We start from the raw sequence: 22,500 nt of genomic DNA on the forward strand, positions 1-22,500 counted from the left end.
CTGTCGAAGCAGCCGCTCAGTGGATCACTTTGTGTGCTGGCCATGTGTAAATGCCAAGCCTTTTGTTGTCACTGAAGCAGAAGTAATGGGGCACACGAGAGATGGGCTTTAACAGCCCCAGTGGCCTAATGGATAAGGCACTGGCCTCCTAAGCCAGGGATTGTGGGTTCGAGTCCCATCTGGGGTGGGTTTACAGCAGAGTGGCGCAGCGGAAGTGTGCTGGGCCCATAACCCAGAGGTCGATGGATCGAAACCATCCTCTGCTAAGACCACTTTACTTATTTACGTGTCTTGTTCCTATTTGAAGAAGAGCTAATGCACTTCTATTCTGAAGCCATAATCATTTTCACCAGATATCATCTGTGACTGAGGACCACTTTGTGTGTGCCTAAACGCAAGTCCTATTGAAAACACCTGTGAATTGGAGCTCTTCTATGGCGAGCAGAGTGGCCCGGTGGCCTGGTAAATTAATTGTTCATCTGGATTACTTTGTGTGCTGGCCTTGATTAAATACCAAGCCTATTGTTGTCACGGAATCAGCAGTAAATGGGGCATACAAGGGCTTATTTTTTACAGCCTCAGTGTCCTAATGGATAAGTCACTGGCCTCCTATGCCAATGTTTGTGGGTTCGAGTCCTGTCTAGGGTGGTTTTCAGCAGAGTGGCGCAGCGGAAGCGTGCTGGGCCCATAACCCAGAGGTCGATGGATCGAAACCATCCTCTGCTAAGTCTTCTTTACTTATGCAAATTCTCTGTCCCCACTTGAAGAAAAGCTGCCACAGGTCTATGCTAAAACCCTTTGTTGTTTTCATCTGTTCTCGTTTATGACAGAGGAGCACTTGATGTGTGCCTAAACACAAGTCCTTTCCAAAGCATCTGGGAACGGCGCATGTGTCGCCAGGAGCAGAGTGGCGCAGCGGAAGCGTGCTGGGCCCATAACCCAGAGGTCGATGGATCGAAACCATCCTCTGCTAAGACTTTCTCTTTTGTTTTTACTTATATAATGCTCTGTTCCTTGCTGAAGAAAAGCTGCCTCTGCTCAAAGCTAAAAACCCTTTGTTGCTTTCACCTGATCTCATTAATGACTTTTCTGGCAGAGGCACTTCATGTGTTACTTCATGTGTGCCTAAACGCAAGTCATTTTGAAAACACCTGTGAATGGGAGCTTTTCTATAACAAGCAGAGTGGCGCAGCGGAAGCGTGCTGGGCCCATAACCCAGAGGTCGATGGATCGAAACCATCCTCTGCTAATGCTTCTTCTCTTATTTACATGCTTTATCCCAAATTAAGAGCAACTTCCACATCCCGCTTGTGAAAACCTGGAGCCTCTTGGTCCTGGAACTATAACAATACTGCACAATGTTCTGGAAAGCTGGTGTAGTAGTCGCTTGTTGAGAAATCTTTGTGTGTAGGACCTGTTTAAATGCCTCATTAACTGAGCCACCTGAATGAGATGGAGAATTAGAAGAGCAAGCGAGTCATACCCCAGTGGCCTGTCGAAGCAGCCGCTCAGTGGATCACTTTGTGTGCTGGCCATGTGTAAATGCCAAGCCTTTTGTTGTCACTGAAGCAGAAGTAATGGGGCACACGAGAGATGGGCTTTAACAGCCCCAGTGGCCTAATGGATAAGGCACTGGCCTCCTAAGCCAGGGATTGTGGGTTCGAGTCCCATCTGGGGTGGGTTTACAGCAGAGTGGCGCAGCGGAAGCGTGCTGGGCCCATAACCCAGAGGTCGATGGATCGAAACCATCCTCTGCTAAGACCACTTTACTTGTTTACGTGTCTTGTTCCTATTTGAAGAAGAGCTAATGCACTTCTATTCTGAAGCCATAATCATTTTCACCAGATATCATCTGTGACTAAGGACCACTTTGTGTGTGCCTAAACGCAAGTCCTATTGAAAACACCTGTGAATTGGAGCTCTTCTATGGCGAGCAGAGTGGCCCGGTGGCCTGGTAAATGAATTGTTCATCTGGATTACTTTGTGTGCTGGCCTTGATTAAATACCAAGCCTATTGTTGTCACGGAATCAGCAGTAAATGGGGCATACAAGGGCTTATTTTTTACAGCCTCAGTGTCCTAATGGATAAGTCACTGGCCTCCTATGCCAATGTTTGTGGGTTCGAGTCCTGTCTAGGGTGGTTTTCAGCAGAGTGGCGCAGCGGAAGCGTGCTGGGCCCATAACCCAGAGGTCGATGGATCGAAACCATCCTCTGCTAAGTCTTCTTTACTTATGCAAATTCTCTGTCCCCACTTGAAGAAAAGCTGCCACAGGTCTATGCTAAAACCCTTTGTTGTTTTCATCTGTTCTCGTTTATGACAGAGGAGCACTTGATGTGTGCCTAAACACAAGTCCTTTCCAAAGCATCTGGGAACGGCGCATGTGTCGCCAGGAGCAGAGTGGCGCAGCGGAAGCGTGCTGGGCCCATAACCCAGAGGTCGATGGATCGAAACCATCCTCTGCTAAGACTTTCTCTTTTGATTTACTTATATAATGCTCTGTTCCTTGCTGAAGAAAAGCTGCCTCTGCTCAAAGCTAAAAACCCTTTGTTGCTTTCACCTGATCTCATTAATGACTTTTCTGGCAGAGGCACTTCATGTGTTACTTCATGTGCACTTCATGTGTGCCTAAACGCAAGTCATTTTGAAAACACCTGTGAATGGGAGCTTTTCTATAACAAGCAGAGTGGCGCAGCGGAAGCGTGCTGGGCCCATAACCCAGAGGTCGATGGATCGAAACCATCCTCTGCTAAGGCTTCTTCTCTTATTTACATGCTTTATCCCAAAATAAGAGCAACTTCCATATCCCGCTTGTGAAAACCTGGAGCCTCTTGGTCCTGGAACTATAACAATACTGCACAATGTTCTGGAAAGCTGGTGTAGTAGTCGCTTGTTGAGAAATCTTTGTGTGTAGGACCTGTTTAAATGCCTCATTGACTGAGCCACCTGAATGAGATGGAGAATTAGAAGAGCAAGCGAGTCATACCCCAGTGGCCTGTCGAAGTAGCCGCTCAGTGGATCACTTTGTGTGCTGGCCATGTGTAAATGCCAAGCCTTTTGTTGCCACTGAAGCAGAAGTAATGGGGCACACGAGAGATGGGCTTTAACAGCCCCAGTGGCCTAATGGATAAGGCACTGGCCTCCTAAGCCAGGGATTGTGGGTTCGAGTCCCATCTGGGGTGGGTTTACAGCAGAGTGGCGCAGCGGAAGCGTGCTGGGCCCATAACCCAGAGGTCGATGGATTAAAACCATCCTCTGCTAAGACCACTTTACTTATTTACGTGTCTTGTTCCTATTTGAAGAAGAGCTAATGCACTTCTATTCTGAAGCCATAATCATTTTCACCAGATATCATCTGTGACTGAGGACCACTTTGTGTGTGCCTAAACGCAAGTCCTATTGAAAACACCTGTGAATTGGAGCTCTTCTATGGCGAGCAGAGTGGCCCGGTGGCCTGGTAAATGAATTGTTCATCTGGATTACTTTGTGTGCTGGCCTTGATTAAATACCAAGCCTATTGTTGTCACGGAATCAGCAGTAAATGGGGCATACAAGGGCTTATTTTTTAAAGCCTCAGTGTCCTAATGGATAAGTCACTGGCCTCCTATGCCAATGTTTGCGGGTTCGAGTCCTGTCTAGGGTGGTTTTCAGCAGAGTGGCGCAGCAGAAGAGTGCTGGGCCCATAACCCAGAGGTCGATGGATCGAAACCATCCTCTGCTAAGTCTTCTTTACTTATACAAATTCTCTGTCCCCACTTGAAGAAAAGCTGCCACAGGTCTATGCTAAAACCCTTTGTTGTTTTCATCTGTTCTCGTTTATGACAGAGGAGCACTTGATGTGTGCCTAAACACAAGTCCTTTCCAAAGCATCTGGGAACGGCGCATGTGTCGCCAGGAGCAGAGTGGCGCAGCGGAAGCGTGCTGGGCCCATAACCCAGAGGTCGATGGATCGAAACCATCCTCTGCTAAGACCACTTTACTTATTTACGTGTCTTGTTCCTATTTGAAGAAGAGCTAATGCACTTCTATTCTGAAGCCATAATCATTTTCACCAGATATCATCTGTGACTGAGGACCACTTTGTGTGTGCCTAAACGCAAGTCCTATTGAAAACACCTGTGAATTGGAGCTCTTCTATGGCGAGCAGAGTGGCCCGGTGGCCTGGTAAATGAATTGTTCATCTGGATTACTTTGTGTGCTGGCCTTGATTAAATACCAAGCCTATTGTTGTCACGGAATCAGCAGTAAATGGGGCATACAAGGGCTTATTTTTTACAGCCTCAGTGTCCTAATGGATAAGTCACTGGCCTCCTATGCCAATGTTTGTGGGTTCGAGTCCTGTCTAGGGTGGTTTTCAGCAGAGTGGCGCAGCGGAAGCGTGCTGGGCCCATAACCCAGAGGTCGATGGATCGAAACCATCCTCTGCTAAGTCTTCTTTACTTATACAAATTCTCTGTCCCCACTTGAAGAAAAGCTGCCACAGGTCTATGCTAAAACCCTTTGTTGTTTTCATCTGTTCTCGTTTATGACAGAGAAGCACTTGATGTGTGCCTAAACACAAGTCCTTTCCAAAGCATCTGGGAACGGCGCATGTGTCGACAGGAGCAGAGTGGCGCAGCGGAAGCGTGCTGGGCCCATAACCCAGAGGTCGATGGATCGAAACCATCCTCTGCTAAGACTTTCTTTTTTTTTTTACTTATATAATGCTCTGTTCCTTGCTGAAGAAAAGCTGCCTCTGCTCAAAGCTAAAAACCCTTTGTTGCTTTCACCTGATCTCATTAATGACTTTTCTGGCAGAGGCACTTCATGTGTTACTTCATGTGCACTTCATGTGTGCCTAAACGCAAGTCATTTTGAAAACACCTGTGAATGAGAGCTTTTCTATAACAAGCAGAGTGGCGCAGCGGAAGCGTGCTGGGCCCATAACCCAGAGGTCGATGGATCGAAACCATCCTCTGCTAAGGCTTCTTCTCTTATTTACATGCTTTATCCCAAATTAAGAGCAACTTCCACATCCCGCTTGTGAAAACCTGGAGCCTCTTGGTCCTGGAACTATAACAATACTGCACAATGTTCTGGAAAGCTGGTGTAGTAGTCGCTTGTTGAGAAATCTTTGTGTGTAGGACCTGTTTAAATGCCTCATTAACTGAGCCACCTGAATGAGATGGAGAATTAGAAGAGCAAGCGAGTCATACCCCAGTGGCCTGTCGAAGCAGCCGCTCAGTGGATCACTTTGTGTGCTGGCCATGTGTAAATGCCAAGCCTTTTGTTGTCACTGAAGCAGAAGTAATGGGGCACACGAGAGATGGGCTTAAACAGCCCCAGTGGCCTAATGGATAAGGCACTGGCCTCCTAAGCCAGGGATTGTGGGTTCGAGTCCCATCTGGGGTGGGTTTACAGCAGAGTGGCGCAGCGGAAGCGTGCTGGGCCCATAACCCAGAGGTCGATGGATCGAAACCATCCTCTGCTAAGACCACTTTACTTATTTACGTGTCTTGTTCCTATTTGAAGAAGAGCTAATGCACTTCTATTCTGAAGCCATAATCATTTTCACCAGATATCATCTGTGACTGAGGACCACTTTGTGTGTGCCTAAACGCAAGTCCTATTGAAAACACCTGTGAATTGGAGCTCTTCTATGGCGAGCAGAGTGGCCCGGTGGCCTGGTAAATGAATTGTTCATCTGGATTACTTTGTGTGCTGGCCTTGATTAAATACCAAGCCTATTGTTGTCACGGAATCAGCAGTAAATCGGGGATTCAAGGGCTTATTTTTGACAGCCCCAGTGTCCTAATGGATAAGGCACTGGCCTCCTATGCCAATGTTTGTGGGTTCGAGTCCTGTCTAGGGTGGTTTTCAGCAGAGTGGCGCAGCGGAAGCGTGCTGGGCCCATAACCCAGAGGTCGATGGATCGAAACCATCCTCTGCTAAGACTTTCTTTTTTTTTTTTACTTATATAATGCTCTGTTCCTTGCTGAAGAAAAGCTGCCTCTGCTCAAAGCTAAAAACCCTTTGTTGCTTTCACCTGATCTCATTAATGACTTTTCTGACAGAGGCACTTCATGTGTTACTTCATGTGCACTTCATGTGTGCCTAAACGCAAGTCATTTTGAAAACACCTGTGAATGGGAGCTTTTCTATAACAAGCAGAGTGGCGCAGCGGAAGCGTGCTGGGCCCATAACCCAGAGGTCGTTGGATCGAAACCATCCTCTGCTAAGGCTTCTTCTCTTATTTACATGCTTTATCCCAAATTAAGAGCAACTTCCACATCCCGCTTGTGAAAACCTGGAGCCTCTTGGTCCTGGAACTATAACAATACTGCACAATGTTCTGGAAAGCTGGTGTAGTAGTTGCTTGTTGAGAAATCTTTGTGTGTAGGACCTGTTTAAATGCCTCATTGACTGAGCCACCTGAATGAGATGGAGAATTAGAAGAGCAAGCGAGTCATACCCCAGTGGCCTGTCGAAGTAGCCGCTCAGTGGATCACTTTGTGTGCTGGCCATGTGTAAATGCCAAGCCTTTTGTTGCCACTGAAGCAGAAGTAATGGGGCACACGAGAGATGGGCTTTAGCAGCCCCAGTGGCCTAATGGATAAGGCACTGGCCTCCTAAGCCAGGGATTGTGGGTTCGAGTCCCATCTGGGGTGGGTTTACAGCAGAGTGGCGCAGCGGAAGCGTGCTGGGCCCATAACCCAGAGGTCGATGGATCGAAACCATCCTCTGCTAAGACCACTTTACTTATTTACGTGTCTTGTTCCTATTTGAAGAAGAGCTAATGCACTTTTATTCTGAAGCCATAATCATTTTCACCAGATATCATCTGTGACTGAGGACCACTTTGTGTGTGCCTAAACGCAAGTCCTATTGAAAACACCTGTGAATTGGAGCTCTTCTATGGCGAGCAGAGTGGCCCGGTGGCCTGGTAAATGAATTGTTCATCTGGATTACTTTGTGTGCTGGCCTTGATTAAATACCAAGCCTATTGTTGTCACGGAATCAGCAGTAAATGGGGCATACAAGGGCTTATTTTTTACAGCCTCAGTGTCCTAATGGATAAGTCACTGGCCTCCTATGCCAATGTTTGTGGGTTCGAGTCCTGTCTAGGGTGGTTTTCAGCAGAGTGGCGCAGCGGAAGCGTGCTGGGCCCATAACCCAGAGGTCGATGGATCGAAACCATCCTCTGCTAAGTCTTCTTTACTTATACAAATTCTCTGTCCCCACTTGAAGAAAAGCTGCCACAGGTCTATGCTAAAACCCTTTGTTGTTTTCATCTGTTCTCGTTTATGACAGAGAAGCACTTGATGTGTGCCTAAACACAAGTCCTTTCCAAAGCATCTGGGAACGGCGCATGTGTCGACAGGAGCAGAGTGGCGCAGCGGAAGCGTGCTGGGCCCATAACCCAGAGGTCGATGGATCGAAACCATCCTCTGCTAAGACTTTCTTTTTTTTTTTACTTATATAATGCTCTGTTCCTTGCTGAAGAAAAGCTGCCTCTGCTCAAAGCTAAAAACCCTTTGTTGCTTTCACCTGATCTCATTAATGACTTTTCTGGCAGAGGCACTTCATGTGTTACTTCATGTGCACTTCATGTGTGCCTAAACGCAAGTCATTTTGAAAACACCTGTGAATGAGAGCTTTTCTATAACAAGCAGAGTGGCGCAGCGGAAGCGTGCTGGGCCCATAACCCAGAGGTCGATGGATCGAAACCATCCTCTGCTAAGGCTTCTTCTCTTATTTACATGCTTTATCCCAAATTAAGAGCAACTTCCACATCCCGCTTGTGAAAACCTGGAGCCTCTTGGTCCTGGAACTATAACAATACTGCACAATGTTCTGGAAAGCTGGTGTAGTAGTCGCTTGTTGAGAAATCTTTGTGTGTAGGACCTGTTTAAATGCCTCATTAACTGAGCCACCTGAATGAGATGGAGAATTAGAAGAGCAAGCGAGTCATGCCCCAGTGGCCTGTCGAAGCAGCCGCTCAGTGGATCACTTTGTGTGCTGGCCATGTGTAAATGCCAAGCCTTTTGTTGTCACTGAAGCAGAAGTAATGGGGCACACGAGAGATGGGCTTTAACAGCCCCAGTGGCCTAATGGATAAGGCACTGGCCTCCTAAGCCAGGGATTGTGGGTTCGAGTCCCATCTGGGGTGGGTTTACAGCAGAGTGGCGCAGCGGAAGTGTGCTGGGCCCATAACCCAGAGGTCGATGGATTGAAACCATCCTCTGCTAAGACCACTTTACTTATTTACGTGTCTTGTTCCTATTTGAAGAAGAGCTAATGCACTTCTATTCTGAAGCCATAATCATTTTCACCAGATATCATCTGTGACTGAGGACCACTTTGTGTGTGCCTAAACGCAAGTCCTTTTGAAAACACCTGTGAATTGGAGCTCTTCTATGGCGAGCAGAGTGGCCCGGTGGCCTGGTAAATGAATTGTTCATCTGGATTACTTTGTGTGCTGGCCTTGATTAAATACCAAGCCTATTGTTGTCACGGAATCAGCAGTAAATGGGGCATACAAGGGCTTATTTTTTACAGCCTCAGTGTCCTAATGGATAAGTCACTGGCCTCCTATGCCAATGTTTGTGGGTTCGAGTCCTGTCTAGGGTGGTTTTCAGCAGAGTGGCGCAGCGGAAGCGTGCTGGGCCCATAACCCAGAGGTCGATGGATCGAAACCATCCTCTGCTAAGTCTTCTTTACTTATGCAAATTCTCTGTCCCCACTTGAAGAAAAGCTGCCACAGGTCTATGCTAAAACCCTTTGTTGTTTTCATCTGTTCTCGTTTATGACAGAGGAGCACTTGATGTGTGCCTAAACACAAGTCCTTTCCAAAGCATCTGGGAACGGCGCATGTGTCGCCAGGAGCAGAGTGGCGCAGCGGAAGCGTGCTGGGCCCATAACCCAGAGGTCGATGGATCGAAACCATCCTCTGCTAAGACTTTCTCTTTTGTTTTTACTTATATAATGCTCTGTTCCTTGCTGAAGAAAAGCTGCCTCTGCTCAAAGCTAAAAACCCTTTGTTGCTTTCACCTGATCTCATTAATGACTTTTCTGGCAGAGGCACTTCATGTGTTACTTCATGTGTGCCTAAATGCAAGTCATTTTGAAAACACCTGTGAATGGGAGCTTTTCTATAACAAGCAGAGTGGCGCAGCAGAAGCGTGCTGGGCCCATAACCCAGAGGTCGATGGATCGAAACCATCCTCTGCTAAGACTTTCTCTTTTGTTTTTACTTATATAATGCTCTGTTCCTTGCTGAAGAAAAGCTGCCTCTGCTCAAAGCTAAAAACCCTTTGTTGCTTTCACCTGATCTCATTAATGACTTTTCTGGCAGAGGCAATTCATGTGTTACTTCATGTGCACTTCATGTGTGCCTAAACGCAAGTCATTTTGAAAACACCTGTGAATGGGAGCTTTTCTATAACAAGCAGAGTGGCGCAGCGGAAGCGTGCTGGGCCCATAACCCAGAGGTCGATGGATCGAAACCATCCTCTGCTAAGGCTTCTTCTCTTATTTACATGCTTTATCCCAAATTAAGAGCAACTTCCATATCCCGCTTGTGAAAACCTGGAGCCTCTTGGTCCTGGAACTATAACAATACTGCACAATGTTCTGGAAAGCTGGTGTAGTAGTCGCTTGTTGAGAAATCTTTGTGTGTAGGACCTGTTTAAATGCCTCATTGACTGAGCCACCTGAATGAGATGGAGAATTAGAAGAGCAAGCGAGTCATACCCCAGTGGCCTGTCGAAGTAGCCGCTCAGTGGATCACTTTGTGTGCTGGCCATGTGTAAATGCCAAGCCTTTTGTTGCCACTGAAGCAGAAGTAATGGGGCACACAAGAGATGGGCTTTAACAGCCCCAGTGGCCTAATGGATAAGGCACTGGCCTCCTAAGCCAGGGATTGTGGGTTCGAGTCCCATCTGGGGTGGGTTTACAGCAGAGTGGCGCAGCGGAAGCGTGCTGGGCCCATAACCCAGAGGTCGATGGATTAAAACCATCCTCTGCTAAGACCACTTTACTTATATACGTGTCTTGTTCCTATTTGAAGAAGAGCTAATGCACTTCTATTCTGAAGCCATAATCATTTTCACCAGATATCATCTGTGACTGAGGACCACTTTGTGTGTGCCTAAACGCAAGTCCTATTGAAAACACCTGTGAATTGGAGCTCTTCTATGGCGAGCAGAGTGGCCCGGTGGCCTGGTAAATGAATTGTTCATCTGGATTACTTTGTGTGCTGGCCTTGATTAAATACCAAGCCTATTGTTGTCACGGAATCAGCAGTAAATGGGGCATACAAGGGCTTATTTTTTACAGCCTCAGTGTCCTAATGGATAAGTCACTGGCCTCCTATGCCAATGTTTGTGGGTTCGAGTCCTGTCTAGGGTGGTTTTCAGCAGAGTGGCGCAGCAGAAGAGTGCTGGGCCCATAACCCAGAGGTCGATGGATCGAAACCATCCTCTGCTAAGTCTTCTTTACTTATACAAATTCTCTGTCCCCACTTGAAGAAAAGCTGCCACAGGTCTATGCTAAAACCCTTTGTTGTTTTCATCTGTTCTCGTTTATGACAGAGGAGCACTTGATGTGTGCCTAAACACAAGTCCTTTCCAAAGCATCTGGGAACGGCGCATGTGTCGCCAGGAGCAGAGTGGCGCAGCGGAAGCGTGCTGGGCCCATAACCCAGAGGTCGATGGATCGAAACCATCCTCTGCTAAGACTTTCTTTTTTTTTTTACTTATATAATGCTCTGTTCCTTGCTGAAGAAAAGCTGCCTCTGCTCAAAGCTAAAAACCCTTTGTTGCTTTCACCTGATCTCATTAATGACTTTTCTGGCAGAGGCACTTCATGTGTTACTTCATGTGCACTTCATGTGTGCCTAAACGCAAGTCATTTTGAAAACACCTGTGAATGGGAGCTTTTCTATAACAAGCAGAGTGGCGCAGCGGAAGCGTGCTGGGCCCATAACCCAGAGGTCGATGGATCGAAACCATCCTCTGCTAAGGCTTCTTCTCTTATTTACATGCTTTATCCCAAATTAAGAGCAACTTCCACATCCCGCTTGTGAAAACCTGGAGCCTCTTGGTCCTGGAACTATAACAATACTGCACAATGTTCTGGAAAGCTGGTGTAGTAGTCGCTTGTTGAGAAATCTTTGTGTGTAGGACCTGTTTAAATGCCTCATTAACTGAGCCACCTGAATGAGATGGAGAATTAGAAGAGCAAGCGAGTCATACCCCAGTGGCCTGTCGAAGCAGCCGCTCAGTGGATCACTTTGTGTGCTGGCCATGTGTAAATGCCAAGCCTTTTGTTGTCACTGAAGCAGAAGTAATGGGCCACACGAGAGATGGGCTTTAACAGCCCCAGTGGCCTAATGGATAAGGCACTGGCCTCCTAAGCCAGGGATTGTGGGCTCGAGTCCCATCTGGGGTGGGTTTACAGCAGAGTGGCGCAGCGGAAGCGTGCTGGGCCCATAACCCAGAGGTCGATGGATCGAAACCATCCTCTGCTAAGACCACTTTACTTATTTACGTGTCTTGTTCCTATTTGAAGAAGAGCTAATGCACTTCTATTCTGAAGCCATAATCATTTTCACCAGATATCATCTGTGACTGAGGACCACTTTGTGTGTGCCTAAACGCAAGTCCTATTGAAAACACCTGTGAATTGGAGCTCTTCTATGGCGAGCAGAGTGGCCCGGTGGCCTGGTAAATGAATTGTTCATCTGGATTACTTTGTGTGCTGGCCTTGATTAAATACCAAGCCTATTGTTGTCACGGAATCAGCAGTAAATGGGGCATACAAGGGCTTATTTTTTACAGCCTCAGTGTCCTAATGGATAAGTCACTGGCCTCCTATGCCAATGTTTGTGGGTTCGAGTCCTGTCTAGGGTGGTTTTCAGCAGAGTGGCGCAGCGGAAGCGTGCTGGGCCCATAACCCAGAGGTCGATGGATCGAAACCATCCTCTGCTAAGTCTTCTTTACTTATGCAAATTCTCTGTCCCCACTTGAAGAAAAGCTGCCACAGGTCTATGCTAAAACCCTTTGTTGTTTTCATCTGTTCTCGTTTATGACAGAGGAGCACTTGATGTGTGCCTAAACACAAGTCCTTTCCAAAGCATCTGGGAACGGCGCATGTGTCGCCAGGAGCAGAGTGGCGCAGCGGAAGCGTGCTGGGCCCATAACCCAGAGGTCGATGGATCGAAACCATCCTCTGCTAAGACTTTCTTTTTTTTTTTTTTACTTATATAATGCTCTGTTCCTTGCTGAAGAAAAGCTGCCTCTGCTCAAAGCTAAAAACCCTTTGTTGCTTTCACCTGATCTCATTAATGACTTTTCTGGCAGAGGCACTTCATGTGTTACTTCATGTGCACTTCATGTGTGCCTAAACGCAAGTCATTTTGAAAACACCTGTGAATGGGAGCTTTTCTATAACAAGCAGAGTGGCGTAGCGGAAGCGTGCTGGGCCCATAACCCAGAGGTCGATGGATCGAAACCATCCTCTGCTAAGGCTTCTTCTCTTATTTACATGCTTTATCCCAAATTAAGAGCATCTTCCATATCCCGCTTGTGAAAACCTGGAGCCTCTTGGTCCTGGAACTATAACAATACTGCACAATGTTCTGGAAAGCTGGTGTAGTAGTCGCTTGTTGAGAAATCTTTGTGTGTAGGACCTGTTTAAATGCCTCATTGACTGAGCCACCTGAATGAGATGGAGAATTAGAAGAGCAAGCGAGTCATACCCCAGTGGCCTGTCGAAGTAGCCGCTCAGTGGATCACTTTGTGTGCTGGCCATGTGTAAATGTCAAGCCTTTTGTTGCCACTGAAGCAGAAGTAATGGGGCACACGAGAGATGGGCTTTAACAGCCCCAGTGGCCTAATGGATAAGGCACTGGCCTCCTAAGCCAGGGATTGTGGGTTCGAGTCCCATCTGGGGTGGGTTTACAGCAGAGTGGCGCAGCGGAAGGGTGCTGGGCCCATAACCCAGAGGTCGATGGATTGAAACCATCCTCTGCTAAGACCACTTTACTTATTTACGTGTCTTGTTCCTATTTGAAGAAGAGCTAATGCACTTCTATTCTGAAGCCATAATCATTTTCACCAGATATCATCTGTGACTGAGGACCACTTTGTGTGTGCCTAAACGCAAGTCCTATTGAAAACACCTGTGAATTGGAGCTCTTCTATGGCGAGCAGAGTGGCCCGGTGGCCTGGTAAATGAATTGTTCATCTGGATTACTTTGTGTGCTGGCCTTGATTAAATACCAAGCCTATTGTTGTCACGGAATCAGCAGTAAATGGGGCATACAAGGGCTTATTTTTTACAGCCTCAGTGTCCTAATGGATAAGTCACTGGCCTCCTATGCCAATGTTTGTGGGTTCGAGTCCTGTCTAGGGTGGTTTTCAGCAGAGTGGCGCAGCGGAAGCGTGCTGGGCCCATAACCCAGAGGTCGATGGATCGAAACCATCCTCTGCTAAGTCTTCTTTACTTATACAAATTCTCTGTCCCCACTTGAAGAAAAGCTGCCACAGGTCTATGCTAAAACCCTTTGTTGTTTTCATCTGTTCTCGTTTATGACAGAGGAGCACTTGATGTGTGCCTAAACACAAGTCCTTTCCAAAGCATCTGGGAACGGCGCATGTGTCGCCAGGAGCAGAGTGGCGCAGCGGAAGCGTGCTGGGCCCATAACCCAGAGGTCGATGGATCGAAACCATCCTCTGCTAAGACTTTCTTTTTTTTTTTTACTTATATAATGCTCTGTTCCTTGCTGAAGAAAAGCTGCCTCTGCTCAAAGCTAAAAACCCTTTGTTGCTTTCACCTGATCTCATTAATGACTTTTCTGGCAGAGGCAATTCATGTGTTACTTCATGTGCACTTCATGTGTGCCTAAACGCAAGTCATTTTGAAAACACCTGTGAATGGGAGCTTTTCTATAACAAGCAGAGTGGCGCAGCGGAAGCGTGCTGGGCCCATAACCCAGAGGTCGATGGATCGAAACCATCCTCTGCTAAGGCTTCTTCTCTTATTTACATGCTTTATCCCAAATTAAGAGCAACTTCCATATCCCGCTTGTGAAAACCTGGAGCCTCTTGGTCCTGGAACTATAACAATACTGCACAATGTTCTGGAAAGCTGGTGTAGTAGTCGCTTGTTGAGAAATCTTTGTGTGTAGGACCTGTTTAAATGCCTCATTGACTGAGCCACCTGAATGAGATGGAGAATTAGAAGAGCAAGCGAGTCATACCCCAGTGGCCTGTCGAAGTAGCCGCTCAGTGGATCACTTTGTGTGCTGGCCATGTGTAAATGTCAAGCCTTTTGTTGCCACTGAAGCAGAAGTAATGGGGCACACGAGAGATGGGCTTTAACAGCCCCAGTGGCCTAATGGATAAGGCACTGGCCTCCTAAGCCAGGGATTGTGGGTTCGAGTCCCATCTGGGGTGGGTTTACAGCAGAGTGGCGCAGCGGAAGCGTGCTGGGCCCATAACCCAGAGGTCGATGGATCGAAACCATCCTCTGCTAAGACCACTTTACTTATTTACGTGTCTTGTTCCTATTTGAAGAAGAGCTAATGCACTTCTATTCTGAAGCCATAATCATTTTCACCAGATATCATCTGTGACTGAGGACCACTTTGTGTGTGCCTAAACGCAAGTCCTATTGAAAACACCTGTGAATTGGAGCTCTTCTATGGCGAGCAGAGTGGCCCGGTGGCCTGGTAAATGAATTGTTCATCTGGATTACTTTGTGTGCTGGCCTTGATTAAATACCAAGCCTATTGTTGTCACGGAATCAGCAGTAAATGGGGCATACAAGGGCTTATTTTTTACAGCCTCAGTGTCCTAATGGATAAGTCACTGGCCTCCTATGCCAATGTTTGTGGGTTCGAGTCCTGTCTAGGGTGGTTTTCAGCAGAGTGGCGCAGCGGAAGCGTGCTGGGCCCATAACCCAGAGGTCGATGGATCGAAACCATCCTCTGCTAAGTCTTCTTTACTTATGCAAATTCTCTGTCCCCACTTGAAGAAAAGCTGCCACAGGTCTATGCTAAAACCCTTTGTTGTTTTCATCTGTTCTCGTTTATGACAGAGGAGCACTTGATGTGTGCCTAAACACAAGTCCTTTCCAAAGCATCTGGGAACGGCGCATGTGTCGCCAGGAGCAGAGTGGCGCAGCGGAAGCGTGCTGGGCCCATAACCCAGAGGTCGTTGGATCGAAACCATCCTCTGCTAAGACTTTCTCTTTTGTTTTTACTTATATAATGCTCTGTTCCTTGCTGAAGAAAAGCTGCCTCTGCTCAAAGCTAAAAACCCTTTGTTGCTTTCACCTGATCTCATTAATGACTTTTCTGGCAGAGGCACTTCATGTGTTACTTCATGTGTGCCTAAACGCAAGTCATTTTGAAAACACCTGTGAATGGGAGCTTTTCTATAACAAGCAGAGTGGCGCAGCGGAAGCGTGCTGGGCCCATAACCCAGAGGTCGATGGATCGAAACCATCCTCTGCTAAGGCTTCTTCTCTTATTTACATGCTTTATCCCAAATTAAGAGCAACTTCCATATCCCGCTTGTGAAAACCTGGAGCCTCTTGGTCCTGGAACTATAACAATACTGCACAATGTTCTGGAAAGCTGGTGTAGTAGTCGCTTGTTGAGAAATCTTTGTGTGTAGGACCTGTTTAAATGCCTCATTGACTGAGCCACCTGAATGAGATGGAGAATTAGAAGAGCAAGCGAGTCATACCCCAGTGGCCTGTCGAAGTAGCCGCTCAGTGGATCACTTTGTGTGCTGGCCATGTGTAAATGCCAAGCCTTTTGTTGCCACTGAAGCAGAAGTAATGGGGCACACGAGAGATGGGCTTTAACAGCCCCAGTGGCCTAATGGATAAGGCACTGGCCTCCTAAGCCAGGGATTGTGGGTTCGAGTCCCATCTGGGGTGGGTTTACAGCAGAGTGGCGCAGCGGAAGCGTGCTGGGCCCATAACCCAGAGGTCGATGGATCGAAACCATCCTCTGCTAAGACCACTTTACTTATTTACGTGTCTTGTTCCTATTTGAAGAAGAGCTAATGCACTTCTATTCTGAAGCCATAATCATTTTCACCAGATATCATCTGTGACTGAGGACCACTTTGTGTGTGCCTAAACGCAAGTCCTATTGAAAACACCTGTGAATTGGAGCTCTTCTATGGCGAGCAGAGTGGCCCGGTGGCCTGGTAAATGAATTGTTCATCTGGATTACTTTGTGTGCTGGCCTTGATTAAATACCAAGCCTATTGTTGTCACGGAATCAGCAGTAAATGGGGCATACAAGGGCTTATTTTTTACAGCCTCAGTGTCCTAATGGATAAGTCACTGGCCTCCTATGCCAATGTTTGTGGGTTCGAGTCCTGTCTAGGGTGGTTTTCAGCAGAGTGGCGCAGCGGAAGCGTGCTGGGCCCATAACCCAGAGGTCGATGGATCGAAACCATCCTCTGCTAAGTCTTCTTTACTTATGCAAATTCTCTGTCCCCACTTGAAGAAAAGCTGCCACAGGTCTATGCTAAAACCCTTTGTTGTTTTCATCTGTTCTCGTTTATGACAGATGAGCACTTGATGTGTGCCTAAACACAAGTCCTTTCCAAAGCATCTGGGAACGGCGCATGTGTCGCCAGGAGCAGAGTGGCACAGCGGAAGCGTGCTGGGCCCGTAACCCAGAGGTCGATGGATCGAAACCATCCTCTGCTAAGACTTTCTCTTTTGTTTTTACTTATATAATGCTCTTGTCCTTGCTGAAGAAAAGCTGCCTCTGCTCAAAGCTAAAAACCCTTTGTTGCTTTCACCTGATCTCATTAATGACTTTTCTGGCAGAGGCACTTCATGTGTTACTTCATGTGTGCCTAAACGCAAGTCATTTTGAAAACACCTGTGAATGGGAGCTTTTCTATAACAAGCAGAGTGGCGCAGCGGAAGCGTGCTGGGCCCATAACCCAGAGGTCGATGGATCGAAACCATCCTCTGCTAAGGCTTCTTCTCTTATTTACATGCTTTATCCCAAATTAAGAGCAACTTCCATATCCCGCTTGTGAAAACCTGGAGCCTCTTGGTCCTGGAACTATAACAATACTGCACAATGTTCTGGAAAGCTGGTGTAGTAGTCGCTTGTTGAGAACTCTTTGTGTGTAGGACCTGTTTAAATGCCTCATTGACTGAGCCACCTGAATGAGATGGAGAATTAGAAGAGCAAGCGAGTCATACCCCAGTGGCCTGTCGAAGTAGCCGCTCAGTGGATCACTTTGTGTGCTGGCCATGTGTAAATGCCAAGCCTTTTGTTGCCACTGAAGCAGAAGTAATGGGGCACACGAGAGATGGGCTTTAACAGCCCCAGTGGCCTAATGGATAAGGCACTGGCCTCCTAAGCCAGGGATTGTGGGTTCGAGTCCCATCTGGGGTGGGTTTACAGCAGAGTGGCGCAGCGGAAGCGTGCTGGGCCCATAACCCAGAGGTCGATGGATCGAAACCATCCTCTGCTAAGACCACTTTACTTATTTACGTGTCTTGTTCCTATTTGAAGAAGAGCTAATGCACTTCTATTCTGAAGCCATAATCATTTTCACCAGATATCATCTGTGACTGAGGACCACTTTGTGTGTGCCTAAACGCAAGTCCTATTGAAAACACCTGTGAATTGGAGCTCTTCTATGGCGAGCAGAGTGGCCCGGTGGCCTGGTAAATTAATTGTTCATCTGGATTACTTTGTGTGCTGGCCTTGATTAAATACCAAGCCTATTGTTGTCACGGAATCAGCAGTAAATGGGGCATACAAGGGCTTATTTTTTACAGCCTCAGTGTCCTAATGGATAAGTCACTGGCCTCCTATGCCAATGTTTGTGGGTTCGAGTCCTGTCTAGGGTGGTTTTCAGCAGAGTGGCGCAGCGGAAGCGTGCTGGGCCCATAACCCAGAGGTCGATGGATCGAAACCATCCTCTGCTAAGTCTTCTTTACTTATGCAAATTCTCTGTCCCCACTTGAAGAAAAGCTGCCACAGGTCTATGCTAAAACCCTTTGTTGTTTTCATCTGTTCTCGTTTATGACAGAGGAGCACTTGATGTGTGCCTAAACACAAGTCCTTTCCAAAGCATCTGGGAACGGCGCATGTGTCGCCAGGAGCAGAGTGGCACAGCGGAAGCGTGCTGGGCCCATAACCCAGAGGTCGATGGATCGAAACCATCCTCTGCTAAGACTTTCTCTTTTGTTTTTACTTATATAATGCTCTGTTCCTTGCTGAAGAAAAGCTGCCTCTGCTCAAAGCTAAAAACCCTTTGTTGCTTTCACCTGATCTCATTAATGACTTTTCTGGCAGAGGCACTTCATGTGTTACTTCATGTGTGCCTAAACGCAAGTCATTTTGAAAACACCTGTGAATGGGAGCTTTTCTAGAACAAGCAGAGTGGCGCAGCGGAAGCGTGCTGGGCCCATAACCCAGAGGTCGATGGATCGAAACCATCCTCTGCTAATGCTTCTTCTCTTATTTACATGCTTTATCCCAAATTAAGAGCAACTTCCACATCCCGCTTGTGAAAACCTGGAGCCTCTTGGTCCTGGAACTATAACAATACTGCACAATGTTCTGGAAAGCTGGTGTAGTAGTCGCTTGTTGAGAAATCTTTGTGTGTAGGACCTGTTTAAATGCCTCATTAACTGAGCCACCTGAATGAGATGGAGAATTAGAAGAGCAAGCGAGTCATACCCCAGTGGCCTGTCGAAGCAGCCGCTCAGTGGATCACTTTGTGTGCTGGCCATGTGTAAATGCCAAGCCTTTTGTTGTCACTGAAGCAGAAGTAATGGGGCACACGAGAGATGGGCTTTAACAGCCCCAGTGGCCTAATGGATAAGGCACTGGCCTCCTAAGCCAGGGATTGTGGGTTCGAGTCCCATCTGGGGTGAGTTTACAGCAGAGTGGCGCAGCGGAAGCGTGCTGGGCCCATAACCCAGAGGTCGATGGATCGAAACCATCCTCTGCTAAGACCACTTTACTTATTTACGTGTCTTGTTCCTATTTGAAGAAGAGCTAATGCACTTCTATTCTGAAGCCATAATCATTTTCACCAGATATCATCTGTGACTGAGGACCACTTTGTGTGTGCCTAAACGCAAGTCCTATTGAAAACACCTGTGAATTGGAGCTCTTCTATGGCGAGCAGAGTGGCCCGGTGGCCTGGTAAATTAATTGTTCATCTGGATTACTTTGTGTGCTGGCCTTGATTAAATACCAAGCCTATTGTTGTCACGGAATCAGCAGTAAATGGGGCATACAAGGGCTTATTTTTGACAGCCCCAGTGTCCTAATGGATAAGTCACTGGCCTCCTATGCCAATGTTTGTGGGTTCGAGTCCTGTCTAGGGTGGTTTTCAGCAGAGTGGCGCAGCGGAAGCGTGCTGGGCCCATAACCCAGAGGTCGATGGATCGAAACCATCCTCTGCTAAGTCTTCTTTACTTATGCAAATTCTCTGTCCCCACTTGAAGAAAAGCTGCCACAGGTCTATGCTAAAACCCTTTGTTGTTTTCATCTGTTCTCGTTTATGACAGAGGAGCACTTGATGTGTGCCTAAACACAAGTCCTTTCCAAAGCATCTGGGAACGGCGCATGTGTCGCCAGGAGCAGAGTGGCACAGCGGAAGCGTGCTGGGCCCATAACCAAGAGGTCGATGGATCGAAACCATCCTCTGCTAAGACTTTCTCTTTTGTTTTTACTTATATAATGCTCTGTTCCTTGCTGAAGAAAAGCTGCCTCTGCTCAAAGCTAAAAACCCTTTGTTGCTTTCACCTGGTCTCATTAATGACTTTTCTGGCAGAGGCACTTCATGTGTTACTTCATGTGTGCCTAAACGCAAGTCATTTTGAAAACACCTGTGAATGGGAGCTTTTCTATAACAAGCAGAGTGGCGCAGCGGAAGCGTGCTGGGCCCATAACCCAGAGGTCGATGGATCGAAACCATCCTCTGCTAATGCTTCTTCTCTTATTTACATGCTTTATCCCAAATTAAGAGCAACTTCCACATCCCGCTTGTGAAAACCTGGAGCCTCTTGGTCCTGGAACTATAACAATACTGCACAATGTTCTGGAAAGCTGGTGTAGTAGTCGCTTGTTGAGAAATCTTTGTGTGTAGGACCTGTTTAAATGCCTCATTAACTGAGCCACCTGAATGAGATGGAGAATTAGAAGAGCAAGCGAGTCATACCCCAGTGGCCTGTCGAAGCAGCCGCTCAGTGGATCACTTTGTGTGCTGGCCATGTGTAAATGCCAAGCCTTTTGTTGTCACTGAAGCAGAAGTAATGGGGCACACGAGAGATGGGCTTTAATAGCCCCAGTGGCCTAATGGATAAGGCACTGGCCTCCTAAGCCAGGGATTGTGGGTTCGAGTCCCATCTGGGGTGAGTTTACAGCAGAGTGGCGCAGCGGAAGCGTGCTGGGCCCATAACCCAGAGGTCGATGGATCGAAACCATCCTCTGCTAAGACCACTTTACTTATTTACGTGTCTTGTTCCTATTTGAAGAAGAGCTAATGCACTTCTATTCTGAAGCCATAATCATTTTCACCAGATATCATCTGTGACTGAGGACCACTTTGTGTGTGCCTAAACGCAAGTCCTATTGAAAACACCTGTGAATTGGAGCTCTTCTATGGCGAGCAGAGTGGCCCGGTGGCCTGGTAAATTAATTGTTCATCTGGATTACTTTGTGTGCTGGCCTTGATTAAATACCAAGCCTATTGTTGTCACGGAATCAGCAGTAAATGGGGCATACAAGGGCTTATTTTTGACAGCCCCAGTGTCCTAATGGATAAGTCACTGGCCTCCTATGCCAACGTTTGTGGGTTCGAGTCCTGTCTAGGGTGGTTTTCAGCAGAGTGGCGCAGCGGAAGCGTGCTGGGCCCATAACCCAGAGGTCGATGGATCGAAACCATCCTCTGCTAAGTCTTCTTTACTTATGCAAATTCTCTGTCCCCACTTGAAGAAAAGCTGCCACAGGTCTATGCTAAAACCCTTTGTTGTTTTCATCTGTTCTCGTTTATGACAGAGGAGCACTTGATGTGTGCCTAAACACAAGTCCTTTCCAAAGCATCTGGGAACGGCGCATGTGTCGCCAGGAGCAGAGTGGCACAGCGGAAGCGTGCTGGGCCCATAACCCAGAGGTCGATGGATCGAAACCATCCTCTGCTAAGACTTTCTCTTTTGTTTTTACTTATATAATGCTCTGTTCCTTGCTGAAGAAAAGCTGCCTCTGCTCAAAGCTAAAAACCCTTTGTTGCTTTCACCTGATCTCATTAATGACTTTTCTGGCAGAGGCACTTCATGTGTTACTTCATGTGTGCCTAAACGCAAGTCATTTTGAAAACACCTGTGAATGGGAGCTTTTCTATAACAAGCAGAGTGGCGCAGCGGAAGCGTGCTGGGCCCATAACCCAGAGGTCGATGGATCGAAACCATCCTCTGCTAAGGCTTCTTCTCTTATTTACATGCTTTATCCCAAATTAAGAGCAACTTCCACATCCCGCTTGTGAAAACCTGGAGCCTCTTGGTCCTGGAACTATAACAATACTGCACAATGTTCTGGAAAGCTGGTGTAGTAGTCGCTTGTTGAGAAATCTTTGTGTGTAGGACCTGTTTAAATGCCTCATTAACTGAGCCACCTGAATGAGATGGAGAATTAGAAGAGCAAGCGAGTCATACCCCAGTGGCCTGTCGAAGCAGCCGCTCAGTGGATCACTTTGTGTGCTGGCCATGTGTAAATGCCAAGCCTTTTGTTGTCACTGAAGCAGAAGTAATGGGGCACACGAGAGATGGGCTTTAACAGCCCCAGTGGCCTAATGGATAAGGCACTGGCCTCCTAAGCCAGGGATTGTGGGTTCGAGTCCCATCTGGGGTGGGTTTACAGCAGAGTGGCGCAGCGGAAGCGTGCTGGGCCCATAACCCAGAGGTCGATGGATCGAAACCATCCTCTGCTAAGACCACTTTACTTATTTACGTGTCTTGTTCCTATTTGAAGAAGAGCTAATGCACTTCTATTCTGAAGCCATAATCATTTTCACCAGATATCATCTGTGACTGAGGACCACTTTGTGTGTGCCTAAACGCAAGTCCTATTGAAAACACCTGTGAATTGGAGCTCTTCTATGGCGAGCAGAGTGGCCCGGTGGCCTGGTAAATTAATTGTTCATCTGGATTACTTTGTGTGCTGGCCTTGATTAAATACCAAGCCTATTGTTGTCACGGAATCAGCAGTAAATGGGGCATACAAGGGCTTATTTTTGACAGCCCCAGTGTCCTAATGGATAAGTCACTGGCCTCCTATGCCAATGTTTGTGGGTTCGAGTCCTGTCTAGGGTGGTTTTCAGCAGAGTGGCGCAGCGGAAGCGTGCTGGGCCCATAACCCAGAGGTCGATGGATCGAAACCATCCTCTGCTAAGACTTTCTTTTTTTTTTACTTATATAATGCTCTGTTCCTTGCTGAAGAAAAGCTGCCTCTGCT

General features: G+C 47.2%; 16 non-coding genes across 16 annotated transcripts; all 16 read left to right on the plus strand.

The window, feature by feature from the left end:
* The first annotated feature begins 114 nt into the window (after positions 1-114).
* Positions 115-187, plus strand: trnar-ccu (transfer RNA arginine (anticodon CCU)). Its single transcript has one exon. It is a non-coding gene; the product is annotated as a tRNA-Arg (tRNA).
* A 1,419-nt stretch (positions 188-1,606) lies between these two features.
* Positions 1,607-1,679, plus strand: trnar-ccu (transfer RNA arginine (anticodon CCU)). The gene has a single exon. It is a non-coding gene; the product is annotated as a tRNA-Arg (tRNA).
* Positions 1,680-3,108: 1,429 nt separating this feature from the next.
* trnar-ccu (transfer RNA arginine (anticodon CCU)) lies at positions 3,109-3,181 on the plus strand. The gene has a single exon. It is a non-coding gene; the product is annotated as a tRNA-Arg (tRNA).
* Positions 3,182-5,317: 2,136 nt separating this feature from the next.
* On the plus strand, positions 5,318-5,390 carry trnar-ccu (transfer RNA arginine (anticodon CCU)). Its single transcript has one exon. It is a non-coding gene; the product is annotated as a tRNA-Arg (tRNA).
* Positions 5,391-6,573: 1,183 nt separating this feature from the next.
* On the plus strand, positions 6,574-6,646 carry trnar-ccu (transfer RNA arginine (anticodon CCU)). Its single transcript has one exon. It is a non-coding gene; the product is annotated as a tRNA-Arg (tRNA).
* A 1,429-nt stretch (positions 6,647-8,075) lies between these two features.
* On the plus strand, positions 8,076-8,148 carry trnar-ccu (transfer RNA arginine (anticodon CCU)). Its single transcript has one exon. It is a non-coding gene; the product is annotated as a tRNA-Arg (tRNA).
* Positions 8,149-9,854: 1,706 nt separating this feature from the next.
* On the plus strand, positions 9,855-9,927 carry trnar-ccu (transfer RNA arginine (anticodon CCU)). The gene has a single exon. It is a non-coding gene; the product is annotated as a tRNA-Arg (tRNA).
* Positions 9,928-11,356: 1,429 nt separating this feature from the next.
* trnar-ccu (transfer RNA arginine (anticodon CCU)) lies at positions 11,357-11,429 on the plus strand. Its single transcript has one exon. It is a non-coding gene; the product is annotated as a tRNA-Arg (tRNA).
* Positions 11,430-12,861: 1,432 nt separating this feature from the next.
* On the plus strand, positions 12,862-12,934 carry trnar-ccu (transfer RNA arginine (anticodon CCU)). Its single transcript has one exon. It is a non-coding gene; the product is annotated as a tRNA-Arg (tRNA).
* A 1,430-nt stretch (positions 12,935-14,364) lies between these two features.
* trnar-ccu (transfer RNA arginine (anticodon CCU)) lies at positions 14,365-14,437 on the plus strand. The gene has a single exon. It is a non-coding gene; the product is annotated as a tRNA-Arg (tRNA).
* A 1,419-nt stretch (positions 14,438-15,856) lies between these two features.
* On the plus strand, positions 15,857-15,929 carry trnar-ccu (transfer RNA arginine (anticodon CCU)). The gene has a single exon. It is a non-coding gene; the product is annotated as a tRNA-Arg (tRNA).
* Positions 15,930-16,643: 714 nt separating this feature from the next.
* On the plus strand, positions 16,644-16,715 carry trnat-cgu (transfer RNA threonine (anticodon CGU)). Its single transcript has one exon. It is a non-coding gene; the product is annotated as a tRNA-Thr (tRNA).
* A 633-nt stretch (positions 16,716-17,348) lies between these two features.
* trnar-ccu (transfer RNA arginine (anticodon CCU)) lies at positions 17,349-17,421 on the plus strand. Its single transcript has one exon. It is a non-coding gene; the product is annotated as a tRNA-Arg (tRNA).
* A 1,419-nt stretch (positions 17,422-18,840) lies between these two features.
* Positions 18,841-18,913, plus strand: trnar-ccu (transfer RNA arginine (anticodon CCU)). The gene has a single exon. It is a non-coding gene; the product is annotated as a tRNA-Arg (tRNA).
* Positions 18,914-20,332: 1,419 nt separating this feature from the next.
* On the plus strand, positions 20,333-20,405 carry trnar-ccu (transfer RNA arginine (anticodon CCU)). The gene has a single exon. It is a non-coding gene; the product is annotated as a tRNA-Arg (tRNA).
* Positions 20,406-21,824: 1,419 nt separating this feature from the next.
* Positions 21,825-21,897, plus strand: trnar-ccu (transfer RNA arginine (anticodon CCU)). The gene has a single exon. It is a non-coding gene; the product is annotated as a tRNA-Arg (tRNA).
* Positions 21,898-22,500: the final 603 nt, after the last annotated feature.

Source organism: Pseudorasbora parva, chromosome 5 (assembly GCF_024679245.1).
Source record: "Pseudorasbora parva isolate DD20220531a chromosome 5, ASM2467924v1, whole genome shotgun sequence".
NCBI classification, from domain to species: Eukaryota; Metazoa; Chordata; class Actinopteri; order Cypriniformes; family Gobionidae; genus Pseudorasbora; species Pseudorasbora parva.